Consider the following 16,437-nt stretch of genomic DNA (forward strand, 5'->3'; position numbering starts at 1 on the left):
TTTCCCACTTCTACAAAATACAATATATATATATATATATATATATATAATATATACACCACATAAAATTAAGCATTTAAAAGTAATAAGTAATAACATTAATTATGATTGCCGTTTTTTGTTTAAGATAATGAAACTTTTCCTACATTCAGAATTAATGAGGTAGAAGATAAGATGGCGTATTTAACTTGTGCTAGGAAAAGTTTTTACATTGCTACTGTCTTCTACTTTTTTCTTTTTTAATTATAGAAGTTATGCAGTTACGTTAGTTTCAATGAGAGAGATCAAAACTTTCGGGTGATATCTACGAAAAAAGAATCGTGGTTTGCTTAAATAAAACTCACAATTGCGAATTTTTCCTTTCGCTATGCCCATAAAAGCTATGCTGTTTTAATGTGTATAACTGTTGAATGGAAATATAATTGGTTAAATTCAGTTTTTTGCTTCATTTTTACATAAATCGAATATTTTTAGTTGCAACACTGATTGGTACATCATTTCGAGAAATCATAATCTTTGTTGTAAAAGTGGAATTTTCATATTGTTGAATCTTGATAAAATAGTTTGCATTTTAAACAGCAACGAATTATACTTTCTACCCTTATTCTTTATGCTTATTTTTGTAGCATGTAGTTTCCATAAGTTCAGATTTTGTGAGCAACCACCAGGAACGTACGCAGATATCTACTTTAAATCTTTATTATTTTCACACGAACGGTATTCCAGTTTTCTTTTTTATTATTATGGTAAATTAAACTTTCGTGAAATAGTGGATATTTCTTACATTTTAACTGCATTAACTATAATCCTTTATTTTCACCCTCCAGGCCGCTTTTACGACGTCAGTGAAGTAGCAACGTGATTTCATCATTCGTAGTGCAGTCCTATCTCAACGCAGATAATTCAGGGAGTTTATCTATGATAACATGCACATTATATATTCAATAGACAAAAGCTAAGCGCATTATTTTGTGTTACTTTACTAAAAATTAAGTTTCATTTTAATTGGTCTGCCTTGAAAATGCATAAGAACATTAGGCTAATTCACGTTATTTTTCATTATTAAACCTTCTATAGAAAATATATGGTATTTTCTGAAAACAACGCGTTTTTTTAGACATTAACAATTCAAAAATCTGACAATTAATCGCTCAAACAGAAATTTTTGTGCAAAATTTCTCATTTATGCCTTGGATGTATGTACATTCGTTCCTTATCATCCTGCCCTTCCTATTCTAAGAATTGTTACACGAATGTGTGAAGGAATTATCGAAAATAATACCACTAATATGTAGAATTGTAAACCAAAGAAGATTAAATAAAGACGCAAGTATTTAATAATAAAACGAAAAACGAGCACAAAAATAAAATTAACCATGAAGAGAATTGATTACATAAGAAAATTAACAGACGTACCGAAAACAGGCGTATCCAACGTACCGAAAAAATTATAGAAGAAGAATTTACCAAAGATAACAATAACTCCATTATATTTATTGGTCTATTGACCAAATTACTTCTTTGAATTAATCTTTTTATGTAAGTTTTTCGTATTTTTGAAAAATGGTAAAAAGGAGGGAAAATTCGAAAGGTTGCTGGTTAAGAAGGGGGTTGGTGCCCGAGAGGATCGATGTAGAGCAGCGGCGTGATTAAGGGCGTGGGTTCGAATCCGGCTCGTGGCACTAACTTTTTCATTTCAACCAAAACCTTACATAAAAAAATTAATTAATTGAAAGAGATAAAAACAACATTGAAAACGTTAGAAAATCCACCACTGTTTTTGAAAAAGTTCGCTAACTTTTAGCATCATCTATTTTAGCCATGCAATTTCGTCGTACCCCATCTAGTCTGTCTAATAGTCGTGTTCGTCCGTCATGTCTACCTAACCAAAATCTGACATAACAGCATAGTGAGCGTAGCTCAGTGATTCTCAACCAATATGCCGCAGCACTTTTGTGTGCCGCCAAATTTTAGAAATGTATATAGTAAAAATTGTAATGCTTTTTTATTAGTAGTAAATTCACTATTTTTCGTGTTCCGCTTGACCAATTAATTACATTCAATTAATTAAGGTTTTAAGTTCAGATAAAAAAGGTCAGTGTCTCTAGCGGGATCCGAACCCACGACCTTGACCCGACGATGTGTGAAGTCACGATAGCTCAAGTGGTAGAGTGCCCATCAAGCCGATGGTCGTGGGTTCGAATCCCGCTAGTGACACTGACCTTTTTTATCTGAACTTAAAACATTAATTAATTGAATATTAGTAGTAAAGTTTCAATTAAAGAAAAGCACTAATATATATGAATATGTTAACATCTTACAAATTTGAAAAAGTTTTATCTCGGGTGCTGGAATTAAAAGACAAAATGAAAATTTTTTTCGAACAAAATATAAATTATGATTTTGTTCGTTTGTTGGAAGATAAAATATAGTGTGCTGTACTAGCTTACTTCTCAAACATTTTTGTTATTTTTAATAACATAAATTCAAGTCCGCAAGGGCCGAAAGAACATATTAAACCCAACATATAAACTGGTGGAATTCCAAAAACAAATAACTTTATGGAAGAATAAAGCTCAGGAAGGCAATTTGCAAATGTTTGAGTCAGTCCAAAAAGATTTTAATAAAACCATTCATAAAATTGTTATTGACCATTTGACAACATTGGAGGAGGGAATTATTCATTATTTTCAAAATTTAGTTATAAGAAAATTTAATTTGGTTTTATCCGTTTGTGATAACGAATACTTCTGTATTTGAATTAACTTTGAACGAAGAGGAAGAACTAATTTCGCTTTCTAATAATCTAGATTTAATTTTAAAATATTCGGAAGAATCAATTAATTCATTTTGGGTTAACATTATACGCGATTTTCCCATAATAACCAAAAAAGCTTTAAAATTATTACTACAATTTTCTACATCTTATTTGTGTGAATTCGGATTTACAGTATTAACAAGCGTAAAAACGAAAAAAAGTTCGAGACTGTTAAATGTAGAAGACGATATGAGAGTAGCATTGTCATTTTACGACCAAATATAAATGAAATTATCAAAAAAAAATCAAGCTCAACTTTCTTATTAAAAGTATTCTTATTATTAACTTGTAATTAATCCCATTATAAATGCACTGTTGTTTTTGTAGTACATATTGTTTTATTTTACATTCAAAATTATTATCATAAACTATTTTACACAGTGTATTGTAGGTGAGTAAACAACTTTTTAACTTATATTTTTCTTTGCGTTCCGCCAAATTTTGAAATCTTTAAAAGTGTGCCGCGAAAAAAAAAAAAAAAGTTAGAATCACTGGCCTATGTAAAACTAACAGAACCCATAGTAGCGAACAAAGTCCTATTTTATTACCAGAAGATCACACAGATACACACATAAATCTCAAAGTTTATATTTTCGAGAGTTTTATATTTCTTAAATCATACCGGTACAAGTAAACAGCAATTCCCATTTCAAGAACAAATTATCGTCGCGGAAAAAACAAAACAACATTCTGTTGGCGCATATATGTACCATTCCTTGCTTATTAGCTTGTCCTGGAAATATTAAAAGGCCTAAACCGTCTAATATACAGACAGCAGAATGAACTGAACCACCGACTACAGATAATTAATCCAGAGAACTTGTTTCATAAATTATGTTTTTTAATATATTATACAAAGTAATTAGTTGAGTAATAAATGTAGACCTTTTGTCACAACATAAAATTGAAATAATTCTGCTTTTATTGTTTAAAAAGTGATAATTCAAAGTGAAGCAAGTTGATAAAAATTAATTATTTAAAACGTAAAAATTAAAATATGCCATCGGTCATGCGCTCCCTTTGAGTTAAAAGGGCTAAATTAATTAAGTTTCAATTTGAGTTTCATCAGCAAGACCGCTTTATTAAACTTCACCTCAGAGACAAGACTTTCATTCGGTTATCCCGGGAAATAGGGTCACTTCCTCGAGTTGGTGGGAACTCGTGTGACTTGAAGACTCCAACCGCCCCCCACATGCCATATAACATGGACGGCCCGAGCTAAGTGGCTCTGTGGCCTGGTATATTGTTGTTTCGTGACCGGACGGAAGGGAGATAGCAATTGTACAACATAAACGCGTAGAAATGAAGCTCACGCCCGGCATAAATCCTAAACCGTGGAAACCACTGTGTTTTTCATTAACCCCCTTTGGAGTATTAATAATTAGGAGATACGCACTGCAGTTTACACATGTTATTACATTGAAGATTATGTTCTAATCTCTTCAAACTCATTTTAAACTGCAAACTTAGTTGATTTATAGCATTCATGGCAACAATACTTTTCAAAAATCAAATAAAATATAATTTTTTAAAGTGTGTTTTACGGTATTTCACTTCAAAATAATTAGAAGAATCCCCAAAAAATAACTGTCTTAAACACAGGCCCACACCTATAAATATTTATTCCGAATACGTCACACAGCGTAAATTTTTGTTCATATGCTGGAATTTCTGTTAGTGTGGACTTGACAACGCAAGAATTTATCCCACACATTCAAAGCCTCCGTTCCGGAACCTAGTCGGTTTTTTGAACAACATCAAAGGATTTGCACCTCATAAAGGCTTTCGATGTAGACACTTCTGCCACGCCAGTCTGTCTACATCCAGCACCTCAATGAGAGTTAATTAACAAAAATGCGTGACATCTTTTTCTTTGCATCCTCAACGTTGATTCCTTTCAAATCTGCTATGTCTTACCACGCGTCATTTTTCTCGATTTTTATTAAAATGCCAATTATTTCTAGTATCCGACAATAATTTATGGTCTTCATACTTCTTTAACAGATAAACAGGTTACCCTTCCAAAAACAGCGCACCACTTGAGCGGAGACATGCGCTGCACGGCTAAGTATTTGTGGCGAATGCCTTACATATAAATCTTTATAGCCGTGGACCCAGCTTAATATTTATTTTTCGTCTTAAGACTGGGCTAAAAATATCTTAACTGTGTTTTGTTTTATTGTAAATAACTTAATCCCATTTGAAGAACGGAATCCCCTTAAGAATAAAGTACCATTTGTAGCCTGTAGACACGAAGCGTCCCAGGAAAGAATCGATGAGCAAAGAAAGTCACGATCTTGAAATTACCTCTCGGCATTTTGCACTCGTCCGAGAACAAATTCATGTAAGATTTTTCAAATTTAGGAGCGATGTGACCTTAAACTATAATGTTTGCGGCAGTGTACGTCACAAAAAAGCAACATTGATTCTATGAATTTTTTAAACAAAAGCTAGGTTTGAACTAAAAATATAATATATAAAATATGGAGGAATAACGTTAGGGAAAAACCGTTGGACAATTCGACGGTCACATCCTAGAACGTTTAGGGTCGGCTAATGAGTAGTAAATGTATTTTAGATTACTACATTTGTCAATATGCTACTAATCTTTCAATCACACATACAAAAATTCTTCCTCTCTTTCTCACGCTCCCTCTTTTTCTCCATTTCTCTACAATTCTAGTTAATTGTAAGAGAGGTCGTGCGCGGCCTAAGTTTGCGAGATTTAAATAAAACGAAATCTTTATTCTACTCTTCTTCATTCGTGGTTGTTTATTTATTTTAAATCCCCTCTTATATTTTTCTACAATAGCATTGTTTCTCGCTATGTCTAACAGTTTTTTTTCTTTATCTCTACCTTCCTCTCTCGTACATTGCCAACATGTACCTAAGACACATATTTGTTTTTAATCACGGTTTATTTTTTTATTATCCTTAACCTTCTTTTTTCATTTTCTCTGTTTTCTTTCCATTCAAATTAATTCTAATTTGTTTTATTTCCCTTTCCCTATCTTTCTATATATCATTGTTTCTCTTACTCTCTTTTTCGTTTTTAGCTTTTCTTAGCACTCTATATTTGTTTTTCTTTATCTTACCAAAGAACTTTTTGTAGGTATCGCCAGAACTTTCTCTCAACCAATTTTGTTATTCCTCTTTAGTTCTTTTCTTATATTGCCCAGTTACTTTATCCACATTTTTATATTAACATATTTTTTTATATATAGGTAATGATTAATACGTTAATCGAGAGGTTGCATGTGCTGTCCATCTATCCACATCTTCCCCCTCTACTTTGATTTATTAGTCTTCTCTCTCCTTCTATATATAATAGTTTCTCTTACTCTCTTCTTCTTTTGTATCGTTTTCTAGGACTGTCTATTTGTTTATCTTTTTGATACCATCCTGTATCGAATTTTTCATGGTATCGACAGATTTATCTATCAAACTGTGTTGGTATTTCTCTTTTGTTCTTTTTCTTCTATTGCCCAGTTATTTTAAGCATATATTTATCTTTTATATGTTGATAATGATTACTGCAATTATCGACAGCTTGGAATGTATTGCGAATATAGTTTTAATGGCTGTGTTAGTTGATCAGCTAAATTGAAGCTAAATTATGCATTACACACTCTCTCTCTCTCTCTCTCTCTCTCTCTCTCTCTCTCTCTCTCTCTCTCTCTCTCTCTCCATCTATCTATCTATGTATCTATTTTCCGAAATTACATAAAACATATACTCATATGTAGTTATCTAACTGTTGTACATATATACACATACATATTTCTTAATCGTTTGTTTGTCTAATCTAGTATTATTTATTTTTAGCAATCTTTAGCTATTTTATTTTGTATTTATCAACCCTCAATAGATGTTATGATCTAATAAACAAATAATATATAAAATATGGATACCTATAATTTTATTTTATCTCAATTAAAAATCTTAATTAATTGAGTTATGATCTAGATTGAATATTATTTTTATCAATCTTTATTAATATTATTTTTTATTTATCAATCATCAATAAATGTTATGATCTAGAATGAATATAAATTGTTTGATAACGTGTCTTTAAGGTTAAATTTATTCACTAGTATATTTCAAAATATATCACCAACGCATCATCGAAATGTTTCAAACTGGGTTAAAGGGTGGTAAAACACCGTTTATCGCCAGGAACACATCTCTATAAACCATTTCGTAAAAGTTTCACCATGGTTTTTAAAAGCAGTAAATTTTGTTGATGCTTTATTCAGAGTTTTATATCTTTGTCCGTCAAAAGTTTTCAAAGATTAATAAAAAATTATAGTTCATAAATACATTTTTATATTCGATGTTTTTAAAGAAATTGAATTCTCGGGATAAAACTTATTACATTATGTCAGATTAATATTCTTACGGCTTTTAGATTGTGTTATTTATGTTATATTGAATCGTAAATTATGCATACTTTTCAAATTTATAACCTTACCATACACGTTTTTATTTCCATTTTAAAAAAGAAATAGAAATTTTATTTTCAGAAAATGTCTTTTGATTAAATCGACCTGACGTTAGCATTATGATTATTTAATCAAAAATGGTTTAAATCCAAAATTGATAAAATCAAACATTTATCAATGAATTTAATTTTCATGTTAATGTGGGCCGTGCTCCAATGTTACTGAGTTCGTAGCAAACAATAACTTCGAAATTGGTGTTTGGACCGTAAAATATTTCGTTCTTTCGTCCGTTGTAGCGATTACCTGGAGATTAGTGTTTGCCCGAGAAATGAAACAAGAGCAAGAACCTATAACGCGTGCCTACGAGTGCTGTTTTGTTAATAAATCAAATGAGATTCCTCCGGCGGATGGCTTTATTGTCGTTAAACATTAGCTTCTTACGGCCAGGATGGTATAATAATTAATAAAACACTCTCCTTCCGCTTTTAGGTTCATATTAGCGCACACACCTGACGTGGTATACGTGAAAACAACAGAATTGTTGATAACACTTGTAAAGCTGTTTAAGTAATTGATTTCTCACAAGAAACGATTGGAATATGAAAAAAATTCGGTTATAATACGACAAATCATTTTTAAATCAGCACATTTAATTTTGTTCCGATAAACTGAAAAAAAATATTTACAAAAGGTTCATTATAAAAATAATTTGCCAATAAAACTCATAGGTCAATCAACCTGTACAAAAAGAACGAAGACATCTTGACATATAATTATAGCAGTTGATAATATGGGTATTCACGATCTTTCTGTAAACTCTGTTAGGACGTGCTAGTTCGAGAAAAATGATGACGTAGGCTGTAAGAATCGGCTAGTTAACATTACACAGGGGTGGGCCACTGTTAGACGTTCGGTCGAAAATGTGGTCACATTGCTATCCGTTAGGGCATAGTTAACCAACATGGCAGCCATTTAACAGCTGTTATTGTCACGTATTTTTATTATTCCCATCCTCATACTCTCATTCATGGATAAATCCTCCTATCTTATAAATTAGTAGGCTGTTAGCTATTAGAATAAAAATAAGTTATAAATACATATGTCGGCAGGATTTGAAGCTACTCCTGTTTTATTATTTTTCGAGTGCATAGAAAGCATTTTGAATAAAAGAGTTGATTAATTTTGCTTTCATACGAACTTTTGGCATCTTACAATTTAACACAAAAGAAAACCAAAGCATACAACAGCGAGCTTTCAAGGACTGTTATAGCTTTATTTTTGGTCTACCAATTGCCAAGCGCATCATTGCGTAAAAATTAACATTTAACATGCTAAATAAAATGGATGCGTTCAGAATCTTACTGAATATTTCTCGACTTAATACGAGTTACATCAAACAAACAACGTGAATACCCCTGATATGAATCGTTTTTGAGACAAGGTTAACATCGGCACGGCGGCATTTTTTATTTTTTTTGTCAATGAAAATTGACACCAGTCAATAAGCACCGGGAGCATGTTAGGCGACTGATTGCTTTCGATTTCAACAAGCTGTGCGGAGCAGCGAGAATTTGAGGACCAGGATGTTTCCAATAAACAAATCTTCAAGTATTCCATAACTCAAATTTTTCTTTGCATCCATACGTTAATAAACTGCAAATGTTAGTCACACAATTTGTTAACATAGATATTTTTTATTATAATGAGTTTAATGTAATGATATTATGTTGTTGTAGCTTACGTCAAATGCGTTATTTTCTATTATTTTGGCCCACTTATCATTGTGTGAGTTGCATTCATTTATTTGTACACAGACCAGACAGGATACATTCCAAAAAAATGGCAATCATTACAGCATAGAAACAATTTAAATTATACGCGTAAATGTAATTCTGTATTTAAAGTGTGGTGTTTAGTGATCGTTAGCAATTATTTTTGGAGATCGTGAGATGCGGTCTGGTGTGATGTAGGTTTTGGAAAAACATTTTTTTCATCGTGCCAACGTTTCGATGTTTATTATGATCATTTTAATGACCTGGGATTTATGAACATTGTTTAATTTTACAAATACAAGTAGGATGTGAAAAAACTGAATTTTTACATTTTTACAATGCTGGAAATTTTAGACTCAGTCAAAGTATTTGTATTCACTCAAAGTGCTTTCTGTGTAGATGTGTCATTATTGTGTGTCGTGTTGAGAGTGCCAGTGAGATATTTATGTTTTATGTATATATACGTTGGATTTTGAAGAGGTGGGGAAGGAAGTCGGGATGGAAAGACATTTTTATATGAGTTGGCTTCTTTGAGGTGAAACAGGAAATGGAAAAAAATGGGTAATGATTCGGCCTGATTATCCCTTCTGGATTATATAGACAGAGATAGTTAAGAAAAGGAAAGCCGAATTGTTGGACAATTAGGCTATATAGAAATTTTTGATGTGTGGAATGCAATGATTGTTTTATATGCTACATTATATGTTTTGTGTGATGTGATGATGATGTATGTATGTTATCGATATTGAATTTGATTAGTGATGTTAGCGTAGTTGCGACTGAAAATTTGTCCTTCCTTTCCCCAATTATTCTCGTCTATATAATCCTGAAAGGATAATCACGCCGAACCATGACCCATTTTTCACATTGTCGGCTCCTTTCACCTCGAAGAAGCCAACTTCTCATATAAAAAATGTTTTTCTTTCCCGAATTCCTTCCCCATCCCTTTAAAACCCAACGTGTATAAACAAAAAACATCAATATCTCGCTGGCACTCTCTACACGACACACAATAATGACACATCTACACAGAAAAAAATTTGAGTGAGGACAAATACTTTGAGTCTAAAATTTCTAGCGTTGTATAAATTCATTTTTTCGCATCCTACATGTTTATAAATCCCAGGCCGTGAACATGATCTCAATAAAGATCGAAACGTTGGCAAGATAAAGAAAATGTTTTTCTAAAATATATTTAAGGAATTGGTTGAGATAAAAATGTCAGTGTCACACGCCAGATTCGAACCCACGACCTTCTGCTTAGGCCGCTGCTCTACCACTTGAGCTATCGTGACTTCGATCTACTCGGACACTAACGTACCACCTCAACCCCACCTTTCGAATTTTCGCTCTTTTTTGCCATTTTTCAAATGTCGTGTAATCTATTTGATTTTCGGCAACAAATGAAATGGTCATGGAGAGCTTTACTGAAGACAACTTTATTTAACTCATGAAATTCACTAGTCTTCGTAGTCCGCTTGTCCAAATAATATCTTTCAATTAATTAATATATATTTAAGGTATTGGTCAGATCCTTTTGAAGATGAATACCATCTCCACCTTAAATAGCTTTTAATCATCAGAAAAGTTGTATAATAATAAATTAATTAATTAATTAATTAATTAAATTAAAATGAATTTGTCTCCAATTCTAACACAAAAGAAAAAATAAAAGTAGGAAATATTCAATGCCCATTTGACGAGGGAGGAACCATTCAATTTAGGCCAGTGGGGTCCTAACGGGAATCGTACGAAAAATCTCTGCGATAAAAGTAAAAGGGGGAACTGTTTTCTATGTATATGGGAAAATTGTTGACAGCTCGCTCCTCGAGTAGCTCCGGGTGAAGGGGAGAGGGTCAGTTCATTTGTAAAAAAGGAGGATTGCATGGCCAAGATCCAGAAAAGCTTCCTAGAGGAATTCGGAGGGAGAATAAGTACCACCCGAGCCAACTTCAGGCGCCCGACCGAAACGTATTTACACACCAATTCTCTTCTGCAATTCATCGAAAAATTCAAAGTTAAGCAGCACATATTTTTTTCCAAGACATCTTTAACGATTAATTAGTCGATGATAATCGATTACTAAATTAATATTACATTTTATATACATTTTATTATCGAACCCCATTACAACATCGCGTTGGCGGTGAACTTGCGAATGTCTTCTACAATTCACGTGGTGAGAGGTTCTTTCAAACATCTGCCCGATGAACATTATATTTTTCGAAATCTGGATCTTTCCGAATAAATGAATTGATATGTTCACTCCACATCAATTATTTCTACCCATAAATCGTATGTTAACGAGCGTAAACTTTATGATGCTTGGTTAATTTCAAGTTTTCATAACTGAAATGGGTTCTGTCTGAAGGAAAAATGGCCAAAAATATAATAATATATCTTAAATACCAAGCAAAAAATACAAGAGTGAGGTTGTTCTCTGTGATTAGATGAACATATTGGGGGGGTGTCTGAATCTATTAAAAATGGTGAGTAGGCAAAAACAGTGAGGAGGGGCGGAATAGATTTATCGTGATGGATCAAAATTCTGGTACATCACCACGCAGACCTATTGTTTGTTAAAAACCGTTATGAACAAATTGTATTACTGCAAACAAGCAGCAAGTGGAAACAGCTTTCAGACCCTAAACTTTTTTTATCAAAAAACCAAACAAACCTCCTGGACTATCATCTAGTTATAGGTCTATCAGTTTACTGAGGGCTATGAGGAAAGTTTTCGAAAAGATCCTCAAAAATAGGCTAACCCAACATATGGAAAAAATCTAATAATGAACAAACAGCATGGGTTCACACACACAGACGTCATTTATCTACCTCCACCCAGCTCACACTTGTAGATGATCTTGTTACAAGTATGTTCAACCTCAACAAACACCAGGTCTAGTTTTAATCGACCTTGAAAAGGCTTTCAACACTAATTGGCTGGATGGGATTGTCTATAGGTAGATTCACATGAATTTCTCAGGATAACTAGTCAATGTAATTCTTCTTATCTAAAATCCCGTCACTTCCGTGTCCACCTAAAAAATGTACCACCCCTTTTCCTATAACCGCATGGAGTACCCCACGTTTCCATACAACACTTTTTCTCCTATTTATCAATCCCCTCCCTAAGCTGAAAAATTGTCAAATCGCATTATATGGTGACATTGCCCTATTTAGGCCGGCCTGGATGCCAGAAACAATTGTGAGATTAACTGAAGCTGCAAATAAAGTGTCCCGTTTCTGTACCCGGTGGAAGCTCAAATTAAATTCCTCCAAAAATTAGGCCATACTTTTTACCAGGGGTCGCCCTATCTTTAGAGACCAAGTATCTGTTACCAGCTTGCAAATTCCATGGAATGTAAAAATGAAATTCTTACGCGTAATTTTGGACATCAAGCTCAATTTCTCTAGTCACGTAAATGAAATCATAAAAAAAGGAAGGTAGCTGGGAGGTAGCTCTTTCCGCGTTTGTCCCTCAACTCTGTACTCAATTTCAATAATAAACTCCTCCTTTACAAAGATGTTGTATAGCCTGCCCTCTTGTACGCCTGCCCCGCTTGGAATTACACCTCCAGATCAAATTCGAAGAAGTTACAGTGTACACTAAATTTTTGAGGCGCCGCACTAAAATTAGCCTCCTCCATGAGAGTTCAAACATGAGATTGATATACGACGAAGCTAAACGGCTCACTGAAAACTTTTTCAATAAAATGATTAAGCACAGAAATCTTACATGCCAAGAAATTGGAAGGTACCCTACGAATATCGTTTGGAAGCACATAAGAATAAAACATATATTAAACTAATAATCAGGCTAATATGTGGGTAAAAATGTGTATGTATGCACACTGAAATTTTGTAAATTATGTGTACGAACGTGTCTATAAATGTACATAAGTTGCATATTGGTTCGATTATTAATCTTTTAATTTATTAACGTATTTATCTTATTGTTTTTTATTTATTTACTTATTTATTAAATTTGATTAATTTAAATGGATTATCCTTTTTATTATACCAAGTTACTGCTTTATATTTTATTATTTTTATGTTGTTAAATATTTGCACATACCATTAACTCCTGTAACAACGCTAAAGCTACTCAATTCAATATGTACCTAATATCATTTTGCATATATCTTATTTTTTTTTTTTTGTAATTTTCCATGAGCACAATATTTTTAAAATCTCTATATTTACACTAGGGATCAAATATATCTTTTCTATCTATGGCTTTATTTATCTTCTCTCTCTCTCTTTCTCTCTCTCTCTCTCTCTCTCTCTCTCTCTCTCTCTCTCTCTCTCACTCTCTCTCTCTCTCTCCCTCCCTCTTTTTCTATCTATCTTTGATCTCCCTACCTATCCCTCACTTCACTCTCACCGTCTCTCTCTTGTTTACATTCTCACTCTCGTTTATTTATCGGCCTGTCTATAAACTAACTATATATTTATCAGTTAAACTGACCCACGGACGCTTACTGGCTCCGACTACACTCGTTGGTTTTATTGTTGCTGAAACGCAATATTATTTAAAAAATATGTAAATGTTAGAACGTTTTATCAATCTTTCTAATCGATTTGTTTTCAATCGTGCACGATATTTTTTATCTGATAGAAACTGCCAACTGCACGAAAACTTCTATTTTTCCCAATACGTATTTCGTTTGGAGATTGAATCTATTCCGTTCGTTCGTCTATATTTCATTCATAGGTCAGTAAACAGTCGGTCATTTTCCCGTGTAATCTTCCTTACGCTGACTAAATTCTGTAAGGATTCTCCAATTCAATAACACATCTATTTATGATTGATTTTTCTTTTTATACTTATTGATTATACCAAACACACATGCCTCATTGGCATAAAAATTCACTTGAAAAAGGAATATGTTAAATTTCTAATTATTTTATGTGATACAGATGATTTATCTAAAAATATTATGTTTTACTAAGTCAATCTTTGCGAAATGACTTATTAAATAAAAGTTTATTCAGAATTGTTTGACCGACGAGTGGATATTGTTCCGAACCGTTCGTAGGCGGGAGTTTACTCAGGCTCAGTAAAATTTTCTGCGGTCAACGCGGTTTTTACGTTTCCACATTGTTTGCCGGCACCACGGCTAAGGGGAAAAATATAAAAAAAAAAAATAATAAATATTTCAATACGCCTACAAAATGGAGTGGAAATAACAGTTAAAAACACATTAGACACAATGTTTAACCAAGAAAAAACCCCGAGCAATCCAATTCACACGTATGAAAGAAAAACTGATTGACGAATAAAAAATTAGATGCTTTTGAAAAATGTTTCCATTTGATTTTTAATTGTTGATTAGAAAACACTTCAGTAATTTTTTTTCACAGAATTATCGTAAATTTATAGATTATTTTAATTTTAATATTTTATTATCAATATTGCCCTATAAATTGCCCTAAAAAAACTGAACTCATAAAACACAAAGAAAAATATTCTAAATAAATTTTGTAAACAAGTTTAATTATTTTACAAAGCCGTAATCCATTAATAAGGATTACTGAAAGGCCAAAGAGTTGTTTAGAAAGAATCTATTCAAGACAGAAAACTCATTAAGGAAAAAATGCTATGTAATGAAACAATAACCGCATTAATTTTTGAAAAGAGGTTTAAGCCTCCCTCTAAATAAATATTTCGGCTTATCCGATAGTCTCTCCTTGAATTCCTGAAATTAGCTGGCTTTTTTAATCTCATTTGGTTTAGAATGGAGCCTCTACGTTCTCGATGCCACAAGATCGCGGAAATTTAGCAATTACCATCACACCCATCTTTGTTTCAGACAAAGAGGGAATTTTTTTATTTTTCTCTTAGTCTCTGAATTTTTAACATGGTAGAGCTATTAAGATAACAGAAATGTACTCGAAACGAAAAATAGATTTTCTTTTGTAAATATGGTAAGTTGATTATTTGTTAAGTTTGATTGCACTGGCAAAACTTATTAACTTTCAGGCACTCAAGTGTCATATCTAGAAAAAAGTAATAATGTAATTATCGAATATCTCTTCTTGTCAGCAGTTCAATAATATTAGTATTTTAAAGAAAGTGGAATCTTCTCTCTACGCTATTTTTGTTTCTATTTTCTGTCATTCCAAAAAAAGGATGATATTGTGTTGAGATGAAAAACGTTATTTGACGGAGACCGAAAATTCCAGAATTCCGTGTCGCGTTAAGAATGCATAAGTAACGTCGGCTTTGTGGGTATGACGAAAAAGGAAAAGGGGAAAGTTCCAACAACGGGACCATGGAATTTTACCGCTCCTGGCCAACGGGACAAGAAATGGAACAGGGGCTAGGTCGAGACAAGGGAACATACATCTTAATATTTCTGTAAGATTCCTTTGGGGACTTCACCGGCCCAGGCCTGACTAAGAGCCCAATTTGGAGACTTCTCTACATTTGGAACACCCCAATCTCCTTCTTTTCCATTCTTTTATCCGTGGCTTCTATCTCCGGCTACCGCCAGGCATTTTTCAACTCGGGACGTTCTTGGCTTTTTCAGAGACGTGACTTTCCCGTTTAATGTATATTATTTCTTATTTCGCTTTGGGCAATATCTCTCTCTTTTTCATTAGCTTGAAATATTTCGCTTCAGGATGTAAAAGAACAACTTGGTATTACCTAGTCAGCCCTTTTTCCAAAGAGCCCCTTTTTTTCATATTTGTCATTTCAACAAGATTCCGTCATATATCAGCACCTTTATGGACATACAAACAAGTAATGAATAATTTCACCCTACATTAGCGGCATATTACTCTCAGACGAGACGAACGTCGTATCAGACGACTCATTTGAAATATTTATCTAAACTTTTAAATCATCAATGAAAAAAGTTACAATTATTTCATATTATCGAATACATAAATGTCAAAATCTCTCATAAACTTGTCAATACTGGTTTGTAATAAATTGGTAATTATTGGCGCAATCATATTCTACGTACTGGTTTACTCATAACATGGCTCTCCGTCAAAAAGCATTGCTAATATTGCTATCAGTTACATTTTTCCATGTATATAGAAGGAGAAGTTACCAGCACCACCGCAGTCTCTCTATATAAGGGAATTAAAAACTAGGTAAACTTAGAAAATTTCTGCCAATGGGTGGAAGAGGGCCTAAGAAATAGTATAATTATATTCAACTTGGGCGGCACAAGCACGTGGCTAAGACAGCCAGAGGATGCTCTCAAAGAGGGAGGGAGTAGGTTTCTCTCAACTTTACTGACAACACTTAAGTATTGCGGACAAAGCTGGTTGAGATACTCGTACAAATACTGGAACAAATAGGATTCTGCTGTCTAGGCTATGCGGACGACGTCGCGAAGTGATAAAAGGCCGTCATGCAAATGTCGTGTGAACAACAAGCTTTCAA

Source organism: Cimex lectularius, unplaced genomic scaffold (assembly GCF_000648675.2).
Source record: "Cimex lectularius strain Harlan isolate CLEC.00 unplaced genomic scaffold, Clec_2.1 scaffold13, whole genome shotgun sequence".
NCBI lineage: Eukaryota > Metazoa > Arthropoda > Insecta > Hemiptera > Cimicidae > Cimex > Cimex lectularius.